Consider the following 16,591-nt stretch of genomic DNA (forward strand, 5'->3'; position numbering starts at 1 on the left):
TTCTTTATATGTTCCTTCTAGCCTGAACATGCTTCAACATTGATGAGAACTTTTCAACAGAATTTGGGGGCAAGAGGGCTTCACAAATCTGTATGGGGTATTAGAAGAGGAGATGGCCCAGCACAGATCTCAGTACCCTGTAAGGCACTACCTCAGACAAGGGATATAGAAATGTAAGTTTTTAGGGATCTTGGTTGGAAATAATTGAAGCAGTTCAGTATTGATAGAAGAAAATTTCTATTCACTTGTGGATAAATTTTAGGAGCTTCCCTTTCACCCTCCGGCTTTTTATTCTTTTATCTCCTCAGTAGCTGACAAACTAACTACATTAATACCAGCATGTTAATTTAGGATTTGAACAGTTTGATATAGTCTGGTAAGAAAAAAGTAGTTGAAAAATAAGTCACATTATCATTTGTGAAACAATCTACCTATAACTGATAAACTGATTATTCAAGTAGCCTTCTTGTAACGATTGGTATAAATGAAAATGGTCACTACAATGGCATAGTTTGTGTCTCAGCTGTGGAATTCCTGAATTTTGTGTTATCAGAATGTCTGACTTAGGAGTTTGATGACAAGGCTCAATAGAAAAAAAAATTAGTCTACAACTTGGAAGACAGTTTCTATTTACTAAATGCACTGCATAAAGGAAAACTTTATTGTCAAGAAGAACACCAGCAATTACCATCTGTCAGATGGTCTAACAAGTTAAGTGAGCTGGTTTTGCTTGTTCATAGATGTTTCATTGATTAGAACATTTCTTTAATCAGGTGCAGTCCCAAAAACTGAAATCATGAAGACAAAAGATGTGCACAGACCACATTGATTTTGGCAACAAGGTGTGAGAAATTGCTGCTGAGAATACATCACCTGGTATTGCTAGTTTGAAGCTGTGTCTATATTTAGACACATGTCTAGACCATGCTCTGAAGCATCCTGGATATGAGTGATCCCCAATAAAGTGAACCACAGCTGCATATGACCTATGAACACAGTCACAGTTTCCCTTTCTACAGAATAGGAGGCAGGGCTGCATTTCTCTGTGCCATGTGCTCCTATCCAGTCCAAAGATGACTAAACTCTATATCCCACACAGGAACTTGGCTCCCAAATCCATAACACTGATAACCTAAGAAAACCACAAGGGTACAAAAGCTTACTTTTTTTCTATGAAAATCATGTCCTTTAAGTAAGTGCCCTTCAAAGAAGAAGCAAGTCAGATGTCTGCATGTTTTGTGTTTTATTCTTGTATTTTTTTTTGCAGATAAATCTTTGATTGAGCTCTGAATCGGTCCCAGAAGGGTCAAAAGACTGGAAACCCAAGGATATTCATGGTGATTGTAGAATTTTGATAGGAAATGTTGTCTGTGCTCCCCAAAGGTCACTGTTACATAGATCTTAACACATATTTATCTATCATCTCAGCTGTGACAAAGAGATGAACTCATTTGGTTCCTCGAGCCTCGTACTTGACCGACACCGACTCATACCATGGATGCCTAGACTTGTATCCAGCTACAACGGGCCCACAACTGCTTGTTTCCTACTTCAGAACAAGCTCAGCTGCATTACCTGAATGAAGCAATACTGACTAAAAAAAAAAAATGGGTAAAATTTGGCAGTTGAAAGCAGTAGCTGGACTGACAATTCCGATAGACAAGTAAAGACTGCAGTTATTATTGTTTAATTTCCATGGCAACTAAACATGGCCTTTTTGCTGAAATAATATCTTGGTAACACCTTACTCATTGTAAAAAAATAATAATCAGTCAACCTAGATTGCTATCAGGACTGCACTTGGGTGAAAACTGTAGACTTAGAAAAGAAAGGTTAATAAAATACACAGAACAGAAAACAAGGTTAGAGGTGATGTTTTGCCTGTGAGGCATTTTTCGGAATGTAGAAGAAAAAGATTAGTTCCAGAGACAAGATGAGCATTAGCTCTCTTGTTTCTCCTTTCTACCAATAACCTTTTAAGAGTCTTTCCAAAGCACACAGAAGTCCCTGCAGCCATAATGCCACCTTCAACTTTGTTATCTATCCCAGTTTTCAATACATATTGCTGTCAATTCTTTTTCTTGCAATCTTTTGAAGCAGCTACAAATTATAGTTTCACATCTTTATTAGAAATTTGGATCTCTAAATAATCTGACAACATTTCATATTCTTCTTTTTCAGTTACTGGGAAAACTGAAATTTGGGAAACAGCAGCTGTGGCACTGGCATTTCTCTTCTCATCATTTTGGACTATGACTGCATAAACTAAGCATATCCACAAAGCAACTGTACTGATTCATCTTGATCTATTTTCTTCTATTATGACACTGTTATATTAAAATAAAGACCAATGGAATGCAACATGAGAAAAATAAAACACTTGATCACCTCAACTCAATTCTTACTATTGTTTGCTCTGCATCTCCTTGCATTACTTTTTAATATTTTATAAGCGTTAAAATAGCTGAATCTGAAAAGTTTAATTTATCCCTACCTTATAAACATTCTTCATGCTGAGAACTGCAGAGGAACAAAGAACAATTGTAAAGCTCGAAGCCAGTCCACTTTAACTTACAGGAAAAATAATAATTAAAAAACTTACTGAAGAAGAAACAGTGGCTGATCTGGGGACCAAATATTTCACGAAATTGAATACCTACTGTTTTACAAGTGCATTAAGGAGGTTATACAGTCCATTTGCCTTTTTGAATTTTTATCTTGATCAAAGATTTTGTTTTACGAAAGAGTTTAATTTCTAATTTTGTGAGTTTTCTTGACGCAAAGGGAATGACTGGCTATAATGCCTAGCTTACTATCTGTCAATAATCAGAAGATTGACAGAAGAGTTGTATGGATCCTTATGTCTATAGACAAGTCCCATTTAATTTTTTTAAATAGTATTGTATTTCTTCTTAAACAATTATTTTTTCTGGGAGTATTCATTTTTTACAGTCCGATGAACATCTCCAGTCCACAGATACTCTAAAGAAGATGAAGATCTCAATTTCCTCTAATTTGCTTTGCAATTCTGCATAATGGTTTGAAATATGAAAAAGACTTAGTACGTACATTGAGTGTCTTTGTAAACAATTTATGAATACTCAGATGTAGGTAGTGTTAGTGCCACACACACAAAAAATCCCCAGTTATATTTTATATTAATTTTATCCACAACCTTAATCAATTTTATGTGAAAACTTTACTTTCACATAAAGGAACAGATTAAAATTCAAGATTTTGGCACTTACACTTAATAATCCATTAAAATCATTTGTTTCCATCATTGTGTTTTTTTAAAAAAAGGCATTAGCCCCACTAAACATCATTAGGGAAATTTATTTTAAACCTCCAAACAGGCCTTTAATGCAGGTGATCACTCACATTTCCCACATATTCTTTGCTTCGAAATTGCTCAGTGACTTACAGGGAACTGATACATATCATCCTGCACCTTATCAATGTTCTGGAGCTTGGCAGAACATGGAAAAGTCTAAACAAGTTCTATATTCATTGATCTGCATTCAAATAAATGCTTCTCATCTGTGTTCAGTTAGTTTAATGACACGGAGCTATTATCATTTCTGTCTCTTCAAGTGCCATTCACAAGTAACAACTTACCTGTAGAACAGTTAAACTAGAAAGAATACAGTATTCCAAGAAGAATTTAATCTTATTTTTAATAGTACTTTTAACTTTACAAAAGCACTATAGTAGTAAAACCAGGTAATTTGGGGCATATTTCTTTGAATTTCTTGCTCTATGTTCTTAATCCTTTAACTGCCCTACGATTGCATCTGACATACAGGAACACAAGTGAAATAAAAGAAGTAGAGATTATTTATTTAGGTTGACAGAATTGACCACATACACTCTTGACAAATAAAGTTTCTAATGTGTCCTTTATAAAAAATCCTATTAAAGCAATCAGCTGCAGGCATTGGTGAGAGTATTTAGTATAACACCAGTATGTCAGAATGTTTCTGTTCCTTGAGGGCTACTTTCTGTTAAATGATTCTTCCCTGGACTGTCCATCTCTGACTGAGACATGATTTTTCTAGAAGTGCTCCTAAGGAAGCAAGGGAAATCAAATGATCCCATAATTTTTCTGCTGAACCTAAACATAAAACATGTGGGTTTTTTTCTAAAAGTTTCAGAGGAAGAAATCAATATGTTACTTCTTTAAAGTCTTGATAATGTTAGGATTACTAAAAAGATATTGTTAAACGGAGCGAAAATTTTCTTGTTTACACTATGAGGTCTAAAACTAATTAAAGACTAGCTATTTAGCTACCTTGAAATGTGGCTTTCAAACCAAATGATTACCCCTCACCCAACTGTTCTGCAAATGTCACTTTAAACTACTTTTGCTAAAAAAAGTTGAGTTTTTTTAAAAACCTCAGTCTTGCCCTCATTGAAGGAATACAGAATATTACTTTTTGATAGCTGTAGATATACACAGATGAAGTAATTTTCTATTATAACTCTCTTCAAGCCAGTAAGATGGAACAGTTCATTTATTTTGAGACTTACAATTGTAGAACCCATATGAATCTCAGAAATAAGACAAAGACCACTATCATCAGCAAGGAGTACACTGTATTCTACTTTTTCTAGTGCTCCACCTATTTATCTTCACATAATTGATAAAACCTCAAGAGTGGGAATACAAGTAAATGTTGAAACTGTGCTTTCTACTTGTGTCTAAGACTTCCTGGCAAAAAGCTCTACGAGATTTTGAAAGGTGAAGACAAGGAAGGAAGAGTGATCATCAGAACTAATTTTTTGACCATTAGTTGTCTTCTAAAGCAGACATTACTGATAATACAGTTGGAAATATTAATTATTTCCAATTGTTAGGTGAGACTTTGAGAGTGCAACAAACTAAATGACAGGCTTCTGCTTTTGTACAAAGCAGTGCAAGCGGTCAAATGCCACAGTTGCATGTGTATAAATTCTGTTCATGATTGCAAATAGACCAAAGGGATTGAAGTTGCCTTAAATCTGAAAATTACTTCCTTATAATCTTTGACATTTCATGCAGAAATCATTGCTTTTACATTTTTCCCATAGGTTGCTATATGGCTGAACCACTATCAGTCTCACCACACATTTTAACATTGTTCTGTATGATCTTGTAAAATCCATCTAACAAACATGAAACACTCTATTCTGAGATATGATAGATAGCTCAAAGCATAATTATTTAAATTCATTGCTACAAGTATCTTACAGAGTCCCTAAATATATGTGCATATTTAGGTTCAAAATGGGAACCAGGAAATTCACGCAGACTAAATATATCAAGAGCTATTAAATTAAATTGTGTGGATGCAATCTGGTTCAGAAATCCCTCATACAGTAGATTGAAAGGGCCTCTCAAGGAGGGATCTATGAGTTTTAACAAGTGAAATATTTTCTGGTGTCCTTAGCAAAAATTCCTGTTAAGCGAATAATCCTCTTAAGAGTGAGGAACTGGTAAAAAAAAATTAAAATTCTCAAAAAATATAATTTATAACAATTCATTTTCAACCAAGCCAACAAAAACTTCAATTTTAGAGTTCTGTAAATACAAAGATATTTCCCATTTCCTGTTTTGAATATTGACCATAATGGGAAATGCTCAATGTAAAGCAAAGTATTTGGTTAAACTGCTGTAAAAAAACCCCAAATCTTTTGAATATGCTTCAAAAATTGGAAGTTATTGAATGTAACAAAGTAGAGACATCTGCAGAGAGTTGTTAATAATTTATTCTAATTTGTCTATGCTTAGGTATTACGTTTGCTGGAATATGCTGCTGCATTTCATCATGACTACACTTCATTACCCACACCATGTTGTAAGCTTACATTAAGGACTGGAAGAAAACCTGTGCTCATAATGCAGTGAGACTGGTGACCTGTCACTAGTGGGTTCCACAGGGTTCCATCTTGGGCTCTGTGCTCTTCAGCATCTTCATAAACAACTTGGACTCAGGACTGGAAGTGATGCTAATCAAGTTTGCAGATGACAGAACTGAGAGGAGCTGTTGACTTCCTCTAAGGCAGGGAAGCCCTACACAGAAACCTCAACAAATTAAAGAACTGGGCAATCACCAACCATATGAAATTCCACAAGGGAAAGTGTTGGATTCTACACCTGGAATGGGGCAAACCTGGATGTACAGACAGAATGGGGAATGAGATACTGGAAAGCAGTGCCAGGAAAGGGACCTGGGGGTCTGGGTTGATGGTAAGCTAAATATGAGTCAGCAGTGCCCTGGTAGCCAGGTGGCCAACCCTGTCCTGGAGGGCATCAGGCATAGCGCACCAGCTGGGCAAGGGAAGGGATTGTCCCTCTCTGCTCTGCACTGGAGCAGCCTCACCTTGAATATTGTGGCAGTTTTGGGCACCACAATATAAGAAAGACATTAAGCTATTAGAGTGTGTCCAAAGGAAGGCAACAAAGATGGTGAAGGACATTGAGGGGAAGCTTTGTGAGAAGTGGTTGAGGTCACTTGGTCTGTTCAGCTGCAGAAGAGGAGGCTGAGTTACAGTCTACAACTTCCTTATGAGGGGAAGAGGAGGGGCAGGCACTGATCTCTTCTCTATGGTGATCAGTGACAGAACCCAAAGCTGTCCTGACTTGAAGCTGTGTAAGGAGAGTTTTAGGTTGGATATTAGAAAGAAGTTCTTCACCCAGAGCGTGGTTGGGCACTGGAACAGGCTCCCCAGGGAAGTGGTCACAGCACCAAGCCTGCCAGAGTTCAAGAAGTGTTTGCTGATATCCTTGGGCACATGGTGTGACTCTTGGGGATGGTTCTGCGCAGGGCTAAGGGTAGGACTTGATGATCCTTGTGGATCCCTTCCAACTTGGTATATTCTGTGATTCTGTAATATCAGATCATTATTATATCAGGAAAACTAAGACTGTGCCTCTGTTAGGTATATCTGTTTCCTGAAGACATACAAATTTTGGCAGCACCTGCTTCTTTGTATCTGACCTGAACAGATTTCTGGTGGGATAGAAAACCCTTTTCTCCAGATCATCCACCATCTCTTCTGCTACACTTTTACAAGGCTGAAAGCTGAGGTACTTGTAAAAGCAAAGCTTGAGAGACTTTTCTGTCCCAGGGTATCAGGTTCTTCCCAGTACCTTGATAAATATAATGATATGCGAAGGTCTGTGCCTAACTACACATCACACATTTTCTCCTGTCAGGTATCTCTATCTCTGAAGTAGGAGCTCTTGAACCACATGAGAATTATCATCTTCTGTCTACCATCAGTAGACTGTCCTGCCACTGACAGAAGCAGGTTCCCCAGTTGTGTGTCTGTATCGATACTAAGATGCACTGATTAATGAACTGGTCCTTCACTTCAATGACAAGGAGGTAATTTACCCCAGGGGACAAAAGTGCAACTTCTTAAATTCATAGAAAATAGCAGATAAAAATTATTGTGTTGCTCTAGTGATCATGCCTGGTTCTTTTACTAGTACTTAAAATGGCTAAACTACTTCTGCCCTATAATTTGTGTTCTTTCCTGAAAGGAAGTGGTTTTGTAGATGCTATTTACATAAATGTACTCTTTGTTGTTATCAGAATAATTTCCTGCTTTTGGAGAAAGCAAGCTCTTCAGAGATGAGCATGTAAGATAATCGTATTGCTATGAAAATATAATCTCTACAATTAAAACAAAAAGAGAGACTTTTTCTACTTATGAAGAATCCATCTGAACCTCAATGAACCCTGGAATTTTGTAGTTAAATTACGCAGTGCTCCATATGTTAGCTAAATACTCATGTCCTACATTACTACAAGAAGAAATTCTGGCCTTCTCTGAATCAATAGTGATGTGTTTCCTTTGAAGATAAGATTTTACCTGAGACTGGAAATAAGACCTGATTCAGGGCATCTTGCTTTACCATTATACTCATCATATTGACCTGCTGATAGAGAGCTTGCATCAAACACAGCCTTTTATTTAGGCACTATATATATTCAGAAGACCAAAGAATCTCTCTCTTCAAATCATTTTTCTCATGGTTAAACAGCTGTAAAGCTGACATGTAGAGAGTCAGCCCATTTCAAACTTAAGCTCACTGTGTACAAGACCACACAAATCTTGCTTAGGGGCAAGATGTTATCTGCCCTGGGCTTTAAGGTTGAATCCAAAACCAAAAATAAACAAAAAGAAAAGGATCTAGAAAAAGGTTGACATTTTGGTAACTACATCCAAAATGGTGTTCCTGAAAGCCCCTGTTCAGGTGCCACAGAAGCACCAAAGGCACCTACTTTTCACAGTTGTTGTATTTTGTGACCTTTAACTTTCCAAAGAGCTTAACTTCTGCACAATTGCAGAAGAATTAATGTTTTGACATGGTTAAACATTGCACTGTCGAACATTGCACTGTGAAGTTCACAATGAAGACCAGGCTGGGTGTCATCGGGAATTCACAGAATTTCCCCCAGGGTCTTCCTGACCTGGTAAGCATTATCAGAGTAGAGTTTGTGCATATAGACTAGATCAGATCCCCAGAATATATGAAGTGTTTTCACAGCCACTGAATTTTTTGAGGACACAGCGCTATTAAACCATTTATTTAAGACATAGTGGCTTCCCTAGGAAGTGGGAGATGAAAGTTAATTCCTACCTCTGCCAAAAGGAGTTCTTTCTTCTTAGGTTAGTGGTCAGAGGTAATAGCGTATGGATAAAATAACTAAGGTTCTTTGGCCTGAAAGAAACCAAAAAAGTCAGCATGACTCCTCTGAGAATGACACATCCTTTGTGACTTGTCTACTGAGTAGCTATTCAAGTCTTCTTTCTGTCTAAAATTCCCTGAATACTGCATTCTTTTCTGCAAAGTGACAAACAAGTTTCAACAAGTATTTGGAATTTATCTTTCCTCCCCCAGCTGCCAAAGTTACCTGGAGCTCTGTGGTTATTGCATTTGCCTGAGGATAAGCAAAGAGGAATTGAACTATTCCTGGAAGCTGAAAAGAGCCTCAGACTCGGATTATGCCCTATCCAGATGCCATTTACAAAGTGCATGGAAGGGGCTGTGGCTGATATCTACTTCAGGTCGAACACAAATTTTCAGAGATTGTCAGCCATAACCTGGTCTCTGTGATGAGAGCAAGCATTGTGTAATATGTCAATGTCTTTCGTGGGAAATCCAAGAAGATATATTTTACATAGAATATGTGAATACAGAAATTCAGTATTTCTTTTACTTTCTATCTTCTTTAATAACCTACTCTCTTACAAACATGTTTCCATGTGGAGTTCACAAATACAGCTTATGCTTAATTATGCAATGTAGGGACAAATAAAGTGATAGCTAATACACCATTGTCAGACACAGAGAAATTACTCATGGTCAAAAAGGTCATAGAATCATAGAATGAATTGTATTGGAAGGGACCTTAAATATCATACAGATTCAACCCATTTGCCATGGGCAGAGATACCACCAACTAGATCCAGTTGCTCAGGGCCGCATCCAACCTGACCTTTACCATTTCCAGGGATGGGACATTCATCACTTCTCTGGGGAACCTGTTCTGGGGAACTCAAATGATACATTTGAGTATGGTCAGGTTTGCTAGCTACACCCTGTGTATCTATCTCAGAAACATACATGTTTAGTGCTTCTATAACTTTTTAGTCAGAGTTAGTCTCATGTCTCTGGATCTTTTGTGGTCTATTTTTCCCTCCATAAAAGAAAATGGAGGGGATTAATGGGCCTTCAATATGAAAAGAGGTAAAAACTCAATAAAGATTTGCATCATCTCTTAGTGATATAACATATATTTTTATGTGGTTTTTCTTGACATGCAACGTCAGTAGAATATGAAAGATTGCTAGTGAATACAATAAAGCCTAATATTAAGCTTTTGACTTACCCAGGAACAGCATAGAATGAAAAGTTAAGGTCAAAAATCAATGCCTAAATCTCTGTGTTATGGTATTTTTCATGTCAGTATGATCCAAAGTTGTTTTCTATTTATATTTCCTGGCATTTACAAATTTAAGACAGTAGTTTGAGATTTATTTAAGTATAGGATATTAGATGTAATTTGCATCTAATAGTGCAAGCTAGACCTTTTGCTACCCTCATGGGTGTATGAATGTCAAAAAGACTCAGCATTCCAGGAATACCATAATGAACTAAATATGAAGGCAAACTCGGGGGAAAAAAAAACACATCAAAGGTGAAGTATGTTTTCAATCAATCTCTGCACATGATTCAGCTAGGAACATCAAGATTGTATAATGACCTGCAGACCAGATTCCCATGCACAGCTGTATGAAGTAAACCAAGACCAAATGAACTGTGAAAACTGTTATTTTCACTGAGAGCCTAAGTAAAGTAACATTTATTTGAAACCTTTTCTGTTCCAATGATATTTTATTTTAAAAAAAGCACAACATAATTATGCACTAGCCTTTCTTGGCACAGAAAGGAATCTAAAATTGACCTCTTTTGGACTTCTAATTAAAATTACCTTCATATCATAGCTTTAAAAAAAATTCAAAATCCCCTGTATTCAAAGCATGGCTGGATTGATTTCTTGTCTACAGCTATAAAGTTGTATAATACATAAAAATGCCATAAGTGCGCATGTTTGTAATTTTATATATTTATGTACACAAACAGATGTGTATATGTATATATGGGTATTTTTGCATACATACGTGTATATATGCATCTATTTGCATTTATACATATATGTACACTTGTACATTTTTAATATATTTGACATAAGAAGCATACAGTAATTTCTTGGGAGCACTGAGGCAGCACCTCCTTTTTTACAGGGAGCATTGCATTCTAACAAAGAATTCTTATAATTGCTCTTTAAAAATTACATGTGGTTCAACTCCATGCAGCTCCACACTGTAAAGAGCTGTGTGAAATCTCATTATGAAACCTCGAATCAATTAAAGTTCACCTAGTTAGGGGTTTGTTAATAGCCTGACATTCACCTTTGAGTCATTATAATGCCTATGTGATCTTTTAGAGGATGAAGTAGCTGTACCTTTGCAGATTTTTGTTTTGAAACAGATGCTACAGGAAAGTGTATTAAATAAATGGCATTTAAACTAGAAAATGTCAAGATAAAATACTTGTTTATTCAGAACAAAACCAGTAAATTCAGTTTGATGATGCTTGCTGTTGCTTCTATTTTCTCTGTCAATTTTTGTTTGCTTAACATGTCCATAGGGGTTGACTCATGAAATGTGTATGTACAAGTGTTTGTTCTGCACCAGTTCATGAGCTTGTCTGGGGAGCTGATGTTGGCATGGGAATTTATTGAATAGGGAAACAGAAATGGCATCACATATGAAAGAGGTGACCAAATACTTAGACATGTAGAACAAAATATATATAGTGAAAAACTCAAAACAATAGTCAACCTTTTTATTTAAGGAACTGCTGCTTATTACTGTAACAGGGTTATGCTGAGCATAGCACACAGATAGAGTGCCTACAGGTATATTATGAACAGCTCTCAGTCAACCTTTGACTGAAGTATGTCATTGGATGAGTAATTTCAAATGCTGCACACACTGGAACATGTCAGCATATTTGCATGTATTTCAAAACCAGTTAAATTTGCTGGATAAACCATTTTCTGGTAAATCAGATCACGCAGTATGAGATGACACTAAAACAATCTGGGCAGTTTCCTCTAAGTTTTCATGCTTTTTTCCCTCCAACTTACTCTGAAGTCTAAAACCCACAGGCAAAATGAAGTACAGGCAAAGGTTCAGCCCTGTGTATCAAAAGACAAAAGATGACACAGTTACACAAATAAAACTCCAGGTGACATTATTTGGCAATTAGTGACCGTAATTTTCAATGCTCAGCAAACTGCTTGGCTGAACTAGTTACACATGACAGTGTGACTGACCTCACTTTAACCCTGTATTTAAATAGGTGCAAATGGAAAATTAATAACAGGGACAACCAAATAACACACTTGGTAAGTTTAGGAGGAACATAAATTTAAAAGATTGTACACAGTCTATTAACACCAAAATAGTTTTATAGCATATAAAGCAACTCCTTTAATGAAAAACAAATACTACTGCAATACTCTGCATTCCTTTCCCACTTTGCTCAGCTGAATATTCAAGTTAACGTTCAACAAATTTAATATTTACATATCTGACTGGATTAGATTGTTTATTTACTTAGTTTTAACATATGTCCATAATATTATGCAAACAGTGACCAGAAAATGATGGTCAGAAGTTATTTCACATAGATTAAAAACACTACTGTTTCAAGTATTCATATGCACTAGATGAAGGTTTAAGATCTCTTTCAGCTCAGTGATTCAAAACTTCAGATCATGCTTGATGATCATAGCCTGATGACTATAAAGAACAGACACAGAAGCTGCTTTCATCAACAGTCTCTTTTGCTTGTGCCTTGTAGGGGTTTATTCAAAAAAACAGTCACTGACCAGGAAATCATATCTGAAACCTCAAAAGCTAGAGTAATGATGAATATTTAGGTTGAGTCTGCTCTTTGATTTCCTTTTCAGTTAGAATGATTGATAAATATCCCTCTAGCGAGTAATAATTCTTCACTGACAGATTATTTCCTTGTCAGACATTTTGAATCAAACTAATACAGACATTTTGATCACACTTCATTCTTTTACATTAATACAGCATAAAATCCTCCCACAGCTACATATGTGTCAGATAGAAATATTATCTTGAATTCATAAATATTTATTTATGACAAATCTTATATGAAGTTTCCTGGATGGCAAACAAAAATGTAAATACAATAGGTTTATCTCCTTCAAGAACTCTAAATACTGATTATGCTCATTTATATGGTGTAGATAAGGGCCTTGAAGAGATGGATATTGGCCCTGTTGGCTTTTATTTTTACAGATCCCCAAAGAATGCTCTGCAGTTTAAAATGTAAACAGAAATGGGTTTGCCTCAAGCTAGTTTTTATCTAATATTAAACACAACTTAGTGGTACCAAGCATTACAAGGGGGAAGAGGATGAATGTTACAATAAGATCATGAAGAAGGTCAGCATAGTTTTGTTCCCCAGGCTTCTTCTCAGGAGGGCTTTCAAGGGGTACAAGTTTTAAAGGCAGTGGGGCAGATCTGAAGCTGCTATAAAAAGCCCTACTCCCTTTGAAGTCAGTAGAGGCAACCTGATTTACACTGCAGAGGCTACTATCTCTGAACAGGCAACCTAGCAATTCCATGATGACTAGTTAACGAGCTGTCAAAGCTTAAACACCAGTCATCCACTCGCCTGTATCCAGGAAAATGACATACAGCCAGAACTATATGTGTAGCATTTAAGCATCTGCCACAGATGGGGAATTTAGCACACTTGCTGAAATTATTCCAGGAATCCCTAAACCATATTTGAGCATCAGCAAGTGTATAGAGAGATGCACAGTTATCAAGAATGCCATCTAGTGTACCCTCCAGCAACACTCCACTGTGACAAACTCTTTAAATACCAAAGTAGGAGAAATGATGATGAACTGTATATCACTCTGGATTGTGATAGATGGGACCATTAATAGCAACCTGAGAAAAGTCAGATGGCTGGATCTAATGGAAATCCCACAGATTTGCAAAGCAACTTAGAGTGTTTTGTCCTATAGGATGGCACAAGATTCTTTGCATATGATTATATAAAATTATTCCAGTCTCATTTAACCTGTCTCACTAATCTTTCACTAGGATACCTTGTGGCAAGTCTGTAACCAGACACTCCTACCTCTCTCTATCTCTGAATCATCCTAAATGTAGGGAAGAAGACATTTTGTGAAACAACATTCCTGGATAGTTCCCTGAATTCTGAGATAAGCATTAAGATGTGCAACCCCAGTAAAGATGCTTGATATGAGGTTATCTGGCAAGTGGTTACTCTTAATCTTACTATCTCACAGTTGCTCTGGTATGCAATAACAAACTGTAAATACCTAAACGTTTTGCACCATCCACATCACATCTCTTAGTTCTTCACACACAAGACTCAATGACTGCACCTCATCTCTGGTTGACTTCTGTGATAGCACAATGTGTGAACCAAGAGCAAAGGTTTTTCATTATCCACTCTCATTTCAAATCTACTGACTTCTAGTGTTTTGCTGCTCAATACCAAGCCAGTTTTCTGCCACTCATGGACAATATAACTGTAAATTATTTACACACAAATAATTTCAATTTTTATACATCTTATATGCATTTCTAAGAAAAATCTTGCTATGATTCTTAATATGTCCCAGCTTGCATTAAACAATTGCTCAGATTCATCTACTATGTTATGATTGGTCATGTAAAAGCATTAGAATTTGTGTCCTGTGCTGCATTTCACAGTAAATAACTCATTCATTTTCATCTACAAAAGCAACAATTATTTAATGAGGAAGAAAGGTCTAATGAACAGGGAACTAACCTGGCATTTAACTTCTCTATTTGCTATATACTTCCTCTATGACTTTAGGCAAGTTGTTTGGCTCTAACTTCCTCCCATGTAAATCAGAGATAAAGGCACAGTTACCACTACAGTTTTTTGAAGGTAAATAATGTGAAAGTCCATGAAGTGTTTGAACACAGCAGTAGTAGAGACAGGTAATATGTTAGACAGATCCGATGCTTTGCCCCACTTCCAGCAGGGCTAGCGCCTGCTCTCGTCTCTGGAACATATTTGCAATAAGCTGTGTCAACAGCACTTCCAGGTTGTTTTAAACCCGTTAATGAAAAGGGGAGATGCTTAATGTGTTTAGTGAGATTGTCCTGAGCACAATCTGCAGCTTAGCTGTCAGCTCCAGCATACCAATGATGCTGCCCTGGGAGGAGGAAAGCTACATTTTTGCTCTCAGATGGCTGCACAAGCCCTGTGAAGGCTGACACAACATATATTGCTAAAGAACATGGAAATTATCTTTCAATAAAGTGACTTACCAGGGACACCAAGTGTTTCTGTCTCCCACAAATTTGTCATTTAATTGAAACCCACACATGATTTATAAAAAACTCTAACAAAAATTAGCTGCAAAAATACATCTTTCACTGTTGTCAATGGAACTGTTCAATTCAATGAAAAGAGACAAATTTGAGCCAGTAAGAAGTGGAATTTTATTAGGAATTAAAAACTATCTTAGCAAAATACTAAGGCATCAACATCCTTATGATCTATATTTTCCACTATGAGAACAGAAGAAAGCAGAATTAGAGCTGTTGATCATCCTCCTCAAGCTGGAATACTCTGGTCTGCTGTAGTTCCCTTAGCAGTTTCTACACACTTTCTCACTCTGATTAGTATGTGGAAATTTAACAGGAAAACAGAACTAGGAGAAAAAAATTGAACATTTATGGAAACCAATGCTACATGCTTGAAGACCCGTCTTTTTTATTCAAAGTTTGTCTCTGCTCATGTTGTAGAGTTCTTGATGCCCATTTGAACTGCTGTTATAGGATGAGCATTAGTCTTCAGTTCCATTAGTCACAATACTTTGGAAGCAGACAGACAGCATCCCAGCAGGAGGTATGATTTGTTCCATAGTTATTAAACACTGAAAGTAGTGAATGAAAATTCCCTCTTACAGGTAGATGAAGTGAAAGTCTGACAGAAGGCTGCATCTTCACTACGAGGAAAGTGAAGTGCATACTGAAAGTAAATACACCAAGGAAACTCAAGGGTAAAGAAATACCACATGCAGGAGTAAAAAACAGGAGGAAAAAAAAGGAAAAAAAATATTTAGTAAATAGTAAGTGAAATGTTCTGCATAAGTCAGAGAAAGAGTACATAGTAGTCAAATGCAAAAACTGGTAGGTTTCATACTTCAGGATCTGCCCATAATTCTATCTTTAAATACATGATGGTATTTAATGATATTTAAAAAGACTTTAAATTGCACATACAGACATTCAGAATAACTCAGTAATCAGTAGCCATAAAGGGATTGGAAAGTAAATATGTTTCTTGGTAAAACGGATATGGCTGCTTTGACTTCACAGTGTCAAATTTGGCATCAATTTATGTCAAATTTACTCCACCTTCTTTCTAAGGAATTGATTGACTTCAGTCAAGCAACCTCTCTGAGATCTTCACAGTCTTTAAATGACTAATGTGAACTTTCAGCAGCACAATGAAACTTTATCCAGATCTTCAAATGGTCTCTGTTTCATCCTGCAGGGTCTCGTGTAACTGCTGTCCCAACATGGTTCATGATACCTGAGTGACAAATGGGTCTGCGTAAGGGATCACTTTGACAAGAATTCTGTACCTCCATGCAAAATGATCCCTGTGAACTACTCTGCAACATGAAATGCAAGAAAGCTCCAAGCACATATGGACACATGTAGTCCTCTCCTTGCACTAATAGGAAAAACATCACTATTAACTAACCTCTTAAGTTACATTTGACCCAACTTTAGTCACTGTTTGTTGGAGACAATGCAACTTCTTTGCGTGTTAAATATCATCCATAAAAATGAAGAAAGTTTAAAGCTGCATGGAAAAAACAATTATACATATACCTATGTGTATATATACATATATATGTATATACATATAAACGTATATATATAACCCCCCATATATATACAC

General features: G+C 36.5%; 1 long non-coding RNA gene across 1 annotated transcript; it reads left to right on the forward strand.

Annotated features, from left to right (window-relative positions):
* The first annotated feature begins 783 nt into the window (after positions 1-783).
* LOC127477738 (uncharacterized) lies at positions 784-1,533 on the forward strand. The gene is made up of 3 exons (XR_007907022.1): positions 784-842; positions 1,268-1,337; positions 1,429-1,533. It is a non-coding gene; the product is annotated as an uncharacterized LOC127477738 (long non-coding RNA).
* The last annotated feature ends 15,058 nt before the right edge of the window (positions 1,534-16,591 follow it).

Source organism: Manacus candei, unplaced genomic scaffold (assembly GCF_025592945.1).
Source record: "Manacus candei isolate 608988 ecotype Guabito, Panama unplaced genomic scaffold, ASM2559294v1 h1tg000056l, whole genome shotgun sequence".
In the NCBI taxonomy this organism is placed as follows: domain Eukaryota; kingdom Metazoa; phylum Chordata; class Aves; order Passeriformes; family Pipridae; genus Manacus; species Manacus candei.